Genomic DNA, 11,547 nt, shown 5'->3' with positions numbered 1-11,547 from the left:
TATGAGCAAAACAAATTAAACATGGCATTGATGCAAAATGCATTCAAACATCAAGCAAACACTATCAAAATACGGATTCAACATGACATGATGAAACTACATGCAAAATCGAGAAAGTTTCATATAGAGCATGCTCAAAACGGAGCAACGGTGCAACACATACACTCCAAACAAGATAAAACAACAATCTTCCCAAACAGGAAGTAGTCACTTTGCAATCATCCAAACAACATGCTAAAGGAATCATATGAGCACAGACTTGACATGCTATTCATGTAAAGATAACATACTTCAAATATCATTAAGGTTCAGGTTCATAGGCATCAAGATTAAACCAATATGATCAATGCAAAATGCAACTTTATAACACATGAGCATATGCATGAGCAGAGTTAATATGATGGCAACTTGAGAGCAGGAAAGAGACAAGCTAAAGCAAGTTTATTTAGCAACAAGTGGGATGGATCCAAAGTACACATAACAAAGAGCAAATAACATCAAGACATCATATACATATGGCTCATGGATTAATAGGAACCAACAAGACAAGATTGAATGTCGAAACAGTTCCAGCAAGTGCAAAATAGCAACATTATGATAGCATGTTTGCAAGCATGGAATAGAGGCATATGTTATCCAAAATTAACAACCATGACATTTGAACAAAGTAATCATAGCATACTTCACAACATGTAATTGGAGCATCTCCAAAAGAGGCATAAATTAATTAATAACAATCTGACAACATAGCATCATGAAGTTAACAGAAATCTGGAACAACACATAGGCATGTTCATGGCAATGAAAGCATATTCTATAGGACATAAATAAGGCATCAAAATACATGGCATCATAGAGCATAACATAGACAACAAAACATCTCCACTAAGCATCTCCATATTATGCGTGGATTAATTGGTAGAATCAAGCAAACATGACAACATGGTATGACAGATTCAGAAATGACAGAACACTAACAGCAAGTAACCCACTTGACAAGTTTGATGCACTCACTACAGGGTATAACAACATACACGGATTGCACACCTGTAAATATGGCATGATTATCCTCCTAAAACATGTAGACATGATGCTCAAAAGAAAATCGCACAAAAATATATAAAAATGACAAATAGGCAAGTTATAACAGTTTTCAGTAGTTAACAGCAACATGCACTTTTGCAACACGGATTAAGATATCAAGATGCACCCTAGCGTGAATGCAAATCACACTAACTTGTAGAGCATTAAGAGCACAACATGTGCCTATCAAGATCGTCGTAATACGATCAATAGAGACAATGTCACACCACTCACAAGATGCATAAATGATGTTAACAATCAGCAGATTCCAGCAGTTTATAACACATAGCAGTTTTGCAACGAAGATTAAGGCATCAATATGAACAGTAACATGCATGCAAATGCAACTAGCATGTAGAGCACTCTGAGATGAACATTTTGACATATCATACATGCAAAACAGAGCAATATGCATGGAAATATGGCATGGCAAAGATGGTCACATGAAGTGGATTTCCTTGGGACTTGGTGGAATTTCACCTCGCGGAAAAGTCAACGGGCGGAGTGGATCGGGTCGGACGAGGTGGATCCGGGCGCGGGTCCATGCGCGGATCGGGTCGGGCGCGGACGTGAAGGCAGAGGAGCCCCGGGCGGCGAGGCGGCGGCTCCGGCGAGGTCGTCGCCAGGGGGGATCCGGCGACGGGGGCCTCCTCTGGCCGGGATCCCGCCGGATCTGGGCGGAGGCGGGTCGGCGAGGCGGCGAGCAGGCGAGGCGTCGCGCCATGCCTGCGGGGCGGCGCCAGCGGAGGCGGGCGGTGCGCGGCACGGCGGAGGAAGCCGGGCGGCAGCGAGCGCACGCAGAGGAGACGGCAAGCGGCGGCGGGCGGTCGGCGGCGGAGCTCGGGGGATGCGCGTGGGAGTCGGGGCGCTCAGGCCAGCGGTGGTGGCGGACGGGCCTGCGCGAGCCAGATCTGGGCCTAACGGGCCCGCGGTGGCTGACGGCGGCGGTTTCTGATTGGTCCGGGCGACGTGGCTGGCGGCGGCGGACTCGTCCGGCGGCGGGCGGACATGTTCGGTGGCGAGGAGTCTAGGCTAGGGTTTCATCCGTGAAAATGGAAGGGGAGGGCCTATTTATAGATAGAGGGAGGTAGGAGAGTCCAAATGAGGTGCGGTTTTTGCCCACACGATCATGATCCAACGACGGAGAGCATGGAGGAGGGTTAGATGGGCTAGGGGGCTGTGTGGAGCGATGCTGCGCTGCAAAGAGAAAGGGGGTTTCGGTTAACTCGGTTAACCGTTGGGGCATCAAACGACCTCCAAATGGAACGAAATTTGACCGGTGGTCTACCAGTGACATACCAAAACCACTCGTCAACTCTCGGCCCATTCCGAGAATGTTTTTCTGTGGCTCACAAAACAAGGACTGAGAGGTGCAACGGGAGCCTGCGAGTGCATTTGTGCTCAGAACGGACAACAGAGAGAACCGGGGGAACCTGAACGGATGCAATTTTGAAAAACATGCAGATGAAACGCATATGATGACATGTCAAGATACAACACGCAAGCAAATGACATGGCAATGACAGCGAATAACTGGAAAACACCTAGCGCATCAGTCTCGGGGCGTTACAGTCCATTGCTGAGTTGGTAGAGCACAAGGCTCTTAACATTGTGGACGTGTGTTCGAGCCCCATGGCGGGGTTACATTATATGATGTTATTTTCAATGAAGTACATATAAAGTCCCAACTCAGTATTATCTTACTGAGCCGGCCCTTGGGGGCTACAAGTCGCTGCTCAAGTCTACATGATCATATTTACAAAGTCCCTGATCATTATTGCATAAATGACCCGGCCCTTAGGGGCTACACTGGTTGAAGCTTTTATGAGCGTAAGGCAATTACAAGTCCCAGGCTACTGCAGGCATGACAACCTGGCACTTGGGGGCTACATATGTGGAATATTCAGTTTTGACAAGTGATTGAGATGAACAACTTGGATTTCTTCAAGGTTTTGACATTTATATTGAAGCAAGTCTTAAGCTGCTTCTACACTCCATTCTTAAGACTTGGGGGCTACAAGTGATATGCATATAAGGGAGGTACACTTTCAATCTTGGTGTTAAACAACAATTGTGACCCGGTGCTATCAATATTTACAAGCCGGATAATTTGGCAATGATAAACCGGCAAGTTCTACATATTTAAGCCGGCTGAAAATCAGACAAGTATTTCAAGACCAATATTTTTGTTAAGCATTGGGAGAGGAATCAGATGAATTATTCTTCACAATATTTTTCTGGAAGAAACCAATTCCAGCAAATTGATTATGAAGCTGGCCTATTGACCTGGACTTTCCAGAAGGAGGAAATGACAAGGACTTAAGGATGATCGGGTGCCGGCTCAAAAATTTTTTAATCCAGAGCACAACCTGTCAAATTTGTTCTTGAGGTATTTTGTAGGATCAGCTTAACATGGACAAATCCAAATTAAACTAGGGGCTAATGTCGGGGATATACCCCGCGGTATGACCCGGCCGGATATATGACCCGGCTGGGACTTGGTGTTTCATTGGTAACCCGCCGGAGGTTTGGCGACTCACGAATCTGGCGGTTCACTGGTCTGACGACTCACGAGCCTAGCGACTCAATGATGGCCCCGACGACGGGTCAGATAGAGGACTAGGCCCAAGGCCCAGAAGGCCGACTCATGTTATGGTGGGCCGGCTTAAGAGGAAAGCGTAAGGAATATTCCCTTACAAAGGAAGCAAGACTAGGACTCCACTTGTAATAGAGTAATCCTAATCCTACTAGGACTAGTCATGTAACCCACCCCTTCAACTTATATAAGGAGGGGCAGGGCACCCCAAGAGGGACAGGTTGAATAATCTCTATGGCTAGACAGAATTAAGAGGAGAGCCGATTTATGCGGCGACTCCCTCATAAGGATAACGAGACCTAGCCACAAACAGCATGTAGGGCTATTACCGGATGATGTTTCCCGGGGCCTGAAGCTGTCTAAATCCTTGTCTTATATGTTGATCCGCCTCACGTCTCTCATCCCGATCAACCCCTATCAAGCTACCACATAGATGCGTTGGCCTCACGACTAAGTACTCACACTAGGACATCTGCCGTGACAAATCCACGATAGGAATCCACGGCGCTCGGCCTCTAGAGCAAGTCAGAATCGTCTGATGACACGGAGGACTGTCAGACCACCTCGAAGGAGGCCTCCTAGTTCGGAGCTCCACCAGCCATCTTACTACAACAAGTAATGATGACAAAACCGGTGGGTACCTCCACAGACACAACCACCCAAGTACCACCCATGACGAGAACGGTAGGGCTCATAACCCCACACCCTCCAGTCAAGACCGCAGGTTGTCACAGCGCAAGCGCCAACATCGCCCATTACCACTATCCAGCAACAAGGCAACACAGGTGCCCTAGGATTTACACCCCTGGCTTCCCCGCACCCGCGGCAGCACACATAAACCCCACATGTGCTACTACAATGTTGCCTCCCATCACCGCACACGGCACAAACAATCTCATAGCACCAATCCCAAGAAACTACCCCACGTCAAGGACACGGGAGGCCCTCTGCATGTCGCAACTGAATGCGCAATTGGAATTACAGTAGCTCACCCTAGAGGCCGCCACACGTGATGCGCGGTAGAATGAGACAATGACCCATGAGCGACTGTGCCGAGCTTCCCGTCTCCCAAGAGCCATCATTGTCGACCTCGTGGCTCTCGGCCGGGAATATGGCATCAGACTCAATAAGCCAATGGAGAATGCACTGGCACCAACGCTAGCCCGAGGTCTCTAGGCCACCATAGCATTAGTGGACATGCTACAAGCTACACAGGAGATCCCAGACTCCTGGCCGACCTCACACAGGTACTCCAATAGGACAATGTGTCACGCTCGAGGGACATGCTTGCGGGCACTAACCGTGTCCTCTCTGCAGCCAAGAACCCAACCTGCGAGCGAAGACAAGAATCAGTACAGCGACTGGAGGCCGCACCAGAGCCAGAGGTCGCAAACCTGACGCGCCCAATTTCAGCTATAGCAGTACAACAACGAGCAACACTACCATTAAGAGGCTCGATAATGGGAGGATGCAGAGCTCACCTTCCTGATCCTGAGACACGGGTGAAGGAATACTATGGGCAGAGTCACGGAGCCCCCCCCCCCCCATGCTTCAACTCGCTCACATCAAGCATCGCACCAGCATGTTTCGGCCACATGGTGATAACACCCCCATTCCCCCAACCATTCACTATTCGTGGCGTCTAGAAGTACTCATGGTACACAAAGCTCGATTACTAGCTGAATGACTACCTCACAGCGGTCGATGTGGACAACGGAGACATCAACAACACCCTACGACACATATCACTATGTCTCACTGGACACGTGTGCTCCTGGCTCAGCAGCCTCCTTCCCAACTCCATCCTCAATTGGGAATATTTGGAGCACGCATTCCTCAACAATTTTGAAGGGACCTACAAGCATCCAGGGAGAGGCGCCGACCTCCACATTATCATGCAAGGCGACAACGAGTTCGACCGCGACTTCGTGGTGCGATGGCTCAAAAAGAAGAACACACTACCAAACATCTCAGACGAAATAGCCATCAGCGCATTAGTGAGCGGGGTGCAGGAGAATTTATTTCTCCACAAGGTCGGCAAGAAGCGAGGTGAGGGCAAGCTAATGACCATGGAAGCAATAATGAAGGTAGAAAATGACTTCACCGCAGGGGAAGAAACCGCTTTGGAAAGCCGCCGCTCCATGGCAGGGCTAAATATCTAGGAGCCTACCGGTGGAGACTCCCCCAAAATACGCAACAATAAGGGAAAGGAGGGCCATAAATGGAAGGAGGAACGAGACTCTGAACAGATCGTTGCAGCAAATGAGGCAGAAGAGACCGAAGCCAAAAAGCAGCAGTAGGGAGGAAAGCCGCGGCGCCCTCCCCGCACATATCAGGCAATCATGAGCGGACCATGCATATACCATAGCTAGAAACTCATAAGGCACAAGACTCCACGAAGGAATGCCAGCTCAACGAACATCCCATCAAGGAGAAGGGAAATAAACTCGACGGAGGTCATAATGCAACCCCGCCAGTCCTTGTCGCCCACCAAGACCAGCTGCCCTGCAACATAGGGTAGCGAGCGTTTTGCAAGGACAAACGCCGAGTTAACATGATTATAGTTGAGATGAGGCCAACGAGGCACATGTGCCGACATCTTTACACACGCACGAGGCGTCATAGTAGGTTTCTCGAATGGCCATAACAAACCATCTCCTTCCACCAAGAAGACCACCCAAATGGCATAGTACTCAAATGAGGTTGCAATTTTCCCAAAGTACTCATGGATGGAGGCTCCGACATCAACATCCTATACGTCAGCACACTAAATAGAATAGATGTACCACTAGAAGCCCTCTGACTTTCATCAACAGAATTCCATGGCATAGTACTAGGAAATAGGTGGCACCAATTGGCCAAAAAACACCAGAGGTTACCTTTGTTTTCAAGTCATCCCATTTTCAGGAGGATACAATGCAGTCCTCGGAAGGACAGCATTTGTCAAGTTCATGGCAATACGATGCTACGCCTACATGAAGTTGAAGATGCCAGGGCCATAGGAAGTAATCATAGCCAATGGCAATCCCTTGCATGCCCTCTAGGCAGAGGTTGTGAACGTGGAGGAGGCCGACGCGTGCATCGCCCATGCCAACAGTAGCACAGGACAAGGCACAGTCGCAGGGCCTCCCCGGGCACAAAAGACAAGGCTCCTCCTGCATGATTGGGGGTGGAGGCCCTCAGAATAGAAGACAACTCGAAGGCTACAAACCTACAGGTAGAACCACTTATTCCCTAATCACCCTGGAGGTCAGGAAGAAGAAAGAGATCGTGGGGCCATCCACGACCCACTATTTTAATAATTTTAAATTCTTTTTTCCTACTTAAGCATAAGTTTTAATCGTAAGACTTTGTGGAATAATCATATTATCTCGATCATGTATTAGACAGTGAATAAAAAGTGCTTTGCCACGCAGTCACTTCATTATGTTTCAATACCACATATATGATTGCTAAATGGAAATGTTTGTGGATTGGTTCAACAGACCTTCCTATTTACCAGACTCGAGGGTTGCATCATTTTTTGGACCTCCCCGCAGTTAGTATCGGGGATGCATCCAGTAACCCTACAAATACAGACCCGGGGCTGCATTCGTGGCACACCAACCTCCATCGTCCAATAAACAGGACAACTTGTCAAAGGCTTACGACCAACCTTGTCATTCGAGTTGCCACACATAGTCTTAACAAATGTTGAGGACCTACCCAGAGCCCACCGCCAAGTCTGTGCAAAGGGCACATGCAAACATATTGAGTTCCTAAGGGGCTCCTATTCTAGAAAACCAATGCTAGAACGCGAATTACTTGGTTGACCAGCGCCGTTCTCACATTGAATGTAAAAGACGTTGCACGACACGAACATGACAGGTCACAAACAAAGTAAAAGAAGCAATGTTAATCCATAGTATGGTAAGGTTTTTTAGGCAAGAAGTTAACTTGCAGGATCATCGGGCTTGGGGCGCGATCTTAACTATGTCTTGCAGGGCACAAACTCCAGCAGTGCACTCAACTTCTTTTGCGACCTTTGCAAAGAATTGTCGCGGATTGTGACCTCTGGGCAGGGGACGCACCAAGGGCCAGAAGTACATGTTGGGGTGATGTGCCTTCATGCTAGCAAAAACCTAGCAGGCTCCCTCAAAGGCCGCAGAGTAGATCCGGTCTTCCAACTTATCAGTGGACTGCCTACGTAAAGTTAGGACAATCTCGATGTTAGTCTTCAGCCTGGGGTCCCCACGGAAGAGCATACTGTCACACCCTGATTTTCATGCCACAACACTTGAGCTAATAAATCATGATAAAATGTGGTTTGATAAAAACTTTAGAGTGTTTTGGACTTTGCTTGATTGGATTTTTGTTTGCTGTTTCAAAGTGCTCTAAAAATAAAATAAATCCTCCAACTCCTGTACTTCATCTGCTTGATCCAAAACTTTACCCAATGATTATGCCATGTGTGTAGGTCAGAATAGTATTTTCTTGTAATAATAATTTGGCCAAAAATTATTTTCTAAATTAGGTTTTCCAAAAACCCCTGAGTTAAGGCTTGAACTACAAGTACTTAATATGGGATGTGAAAAATGTTTCAAAAAATATATTTGAATCCTATTAGATATAGGACTCCCTAAAACCACAAAATTATAATTTTAAAATTTATTTTGCTATTTATTTAAAGGCTTTTTCTTAAGGCCGGAAATGGTCTTTAATAGGTTAAAATTATTTTAAAGCTTCAAAAATATTTGAGAAAATTTAAGGAAACTCAGTGGACATATAGTTTCCATATATATGAGTTTCAACACATGGTCATGTTCAAAATATTGGACAGAACCTCCAAAACCATTTCTGCATAATTCAAGTATTTGAAATATTTTCGAAAGAAATATTGTCAAATAAATCAAGGAAAATTCTAGATAGTCACATATGCATAATGTGATGATGTTGCAAAGTTTCATCTCAATCAAATTCATTTTGGTTCGCAAAAGTGTCCCAAAACCCTCACTGTCCAGAACCAAACTTGAACAGCTTTACATTGCCAACTTTCTCCATTTGATCCCAAACTTTGCGGACATGCTAAAGTACCCAAATGATGACACTACACCAAGTCGTGCATCAAGGAAAAGATATTAGCCTAGCTAGATCTAAGAAATTTCATTTCTGTTGATTTCTAGGGTTTGCCAAAGTTACATTGTAAACTTTGTCCAAATGAGCTCAAATTTCTACCACAATGCCAATTGGTCATGAGCATCACCCCCATCAAGTGGCACAAGAAGGAGATAAGTGCAAGTGACTCAAACTTGCATCAAACACCTTCTGCCATTGTTCCAAAATCATCATTTTGACCTCTTCCACTATTCTCCATGAGCTCAAAATTTCACCACAGCTAACCCTAGTCACCTTCTACCTTTGGTAAGATTTGCAAGGCCATGGATCAATGATTGAGGGGTAGAAACCCCCATTTACCTCTCTGGATAAGTTGAACCTCTCTCTCTCTCTCTCTCTCACCACCCTTCTCTCAAAAGGCCAGTCCAGGGCATCCAATGCCCCTCCCCACTTCTTTACTTCCCCCTAGAGCTGCTCGACACTAGAGGATAGTCCCAGAGCACCAAAAAAATAGCCATGCCAGCTAAGACCACGCTCTGGAGCATGCTACAGTGCGCTCCCACACTTTAGCCGCACCCTGCCCAACGCCTCCGACAACCTCAGCCCTCCCTCTCGTGTCTCCGGAGGCTGCCTCGACGTCCACAGCATGCTATGCAGTCGGGCCCCTCCTCTCTCTCCCCTGGCTGCCCCGAGGGCGACAGAACACCGCCCAGCTCCGCCACTCATTGTCCTTGCTCTGGACCCGCCTCGAGGTCGCCTCGCTCCTTCTATCCCTTCCCAGCGCCCTACACCACCCCCACAAACACCCCTGACTCGAAGCCGAGCCCTCCCGTGGCCTCCCATGACGGCTAGGACATCACCGGCGCACGGGCTCACGGTGCACTTCGCCCCCTCTTATTTAAGCTGCCCCGAGCCCTCCTTTGGCCTCCATCCTCACTCCCTCGCCTTTAATTAACCACCAGTAGAGCCCCAACTCCTCTCCCCCTTTCTGTGCTCGGGATCGAGGCGAGTGCCGCCGCCTTGGGTCGCCGGAGCACACATGGTACAGGCCTCCCCTGCCCCTGTTAGCCTTGATATGGAACCGCTGTAGGCCACTAACGCATTCCCCTCTCTCCTACACTCTGGGTGCAGCAAGGGGCGACCCCAACGATCACCTCCCGAAGCACCTCCCCTGCGGGATCTCGTCACTGGTGGACCGCGGCTCCCCTCTATCCAACTCAGGCACCCACCGAATGGCGACTCGACGTTGAGTTCAGCGGTGCCCTCCGCTAGCCTCGCCGTGCCCTGCATCATCGCTGGTGAGCTCGCTGACCCCTCGGGTCGAGAGGTTGGAGATGACAGCTGGGCCCCACCTGTCATCCTCACCTCTCCCTTGCTTCTCCATCTCTCTCTCTCTCTCTCTCTCTCTCTCGATGACGCCCGGGCCCCGACCGCCAGGTTTGAAACCTGGCACGCACGCTGCTCCAGCTCGCCTGGGCCTCTTTTCCCTTTGGGCCGCTGCACTATAGCCGTTTTAGCACAGTGGCACAGTGCCCTTTTCCCTTTTTCTTTTATGTCTATTTTCTAAAAATTCCAAAGCCCACATTATTTATCCAAATTAAATAATTCCAACTCCAAAAATCTTGTAATAATCCCACCTATTTAATGGTGTAACTTTCATGAAAATCCATCACAATTTTCCATATAGTTCAAATTTAAATTCAAATTTGAACATTTAACTCCTCCTTTAGAAATCCATCTCTCTGTTTCTAAAGCCCCAAACCCAAAACAAAGAATTTTTTCGTTCTTAGTTTTCACCCTAGTATTTAACAAAAATGAGTTGACTTTTTTCTGTGCACTTTGATTTTTCTGTTTTTGCTATTGCCTTATGTTTTTCCCATTGTTTCTTTGCGTTGAATAGATACCGTATTTGGTGAAGTAGTTGGAGAAGAAGAAGAAGAAGGACTTGAAGACTTCGAAGACCAAGCCAACCAAGGCAAGCAACCCTTCAACCATGATATCTCTCTTATTCATCGGTACCTTCTTTCGATTGCATGATGATGAAAGTGACGGCGATGAACTTGTTGTGAACCACCAAATGATGCATGCCCATACTCGTAGGTCTACCTTGTGTTTAGAGATACAATGTCAAAAGTTTAGTTATTGATGCATAATGTTGCATGTAGGCCATGATCACCTTGTGGTTGCATTCTTTCGAAAACCCCCATCGGGTGCCCCTAATGCCCGTGGGTGATGTTGAACTAAGGTCACCACTTGAGGAAGAAGTGGTGTACCGAAGCAAGCATTTGTGTGTGCGTAAAATGATGGATTATATTTAAGGTGTGATCACCATCCCAACCAAACATACGCAACCACTCTACCCCTTATGGGACAGGGCATTATTAATTACCTAGTCCGATACTAGCATGGTGCCCACATTACTAGTGACGGGGGTGACTGAGGTCACTCTCGGGACGGGGTCGTGCTTGGATAGGCGGCCTTGACTGTTTTCACAGGACACCGGACACACCGTTGGTCCCTTCGTGTATATGTGATAATTAAAAGGGCAGCGTCCCAAAATCTTATGCTTATACACAAGGGCTGTGTACCAACGAGTGGACCCTATGTTAGTGTCAGCAAGGGAAAGATAATGATTGGGTGCTTCCCCCAAGTACTTGAGGTACTGTGGGATCGTGGGTGACATGAAAGCTTCCCGGATCTTGTGGGTAAAGTGCGCAACCTCTGTAGAGTGTCAAACTATTCGAATAGCCGTGTCCACGGTCATGGATTGTTGG

This window comes from Triticum aestivum, chromosome 5B (assembly GCF_018294505.1).
Source record: "Triticum aestivum cultivar Chinese Spring chromosome 5B, IWGSC CS RefSeq v2.1, whole genome shotgun sequence".
Lineage (NCBI taxonomy): Eukaryota > Viridiplantae > Streptophyta > Magnoliopsida > Poales > Poaceae > Triticum > Triticum aestivum.
This window is presented reverse-complemented; position numbering follows the sequence as displayed.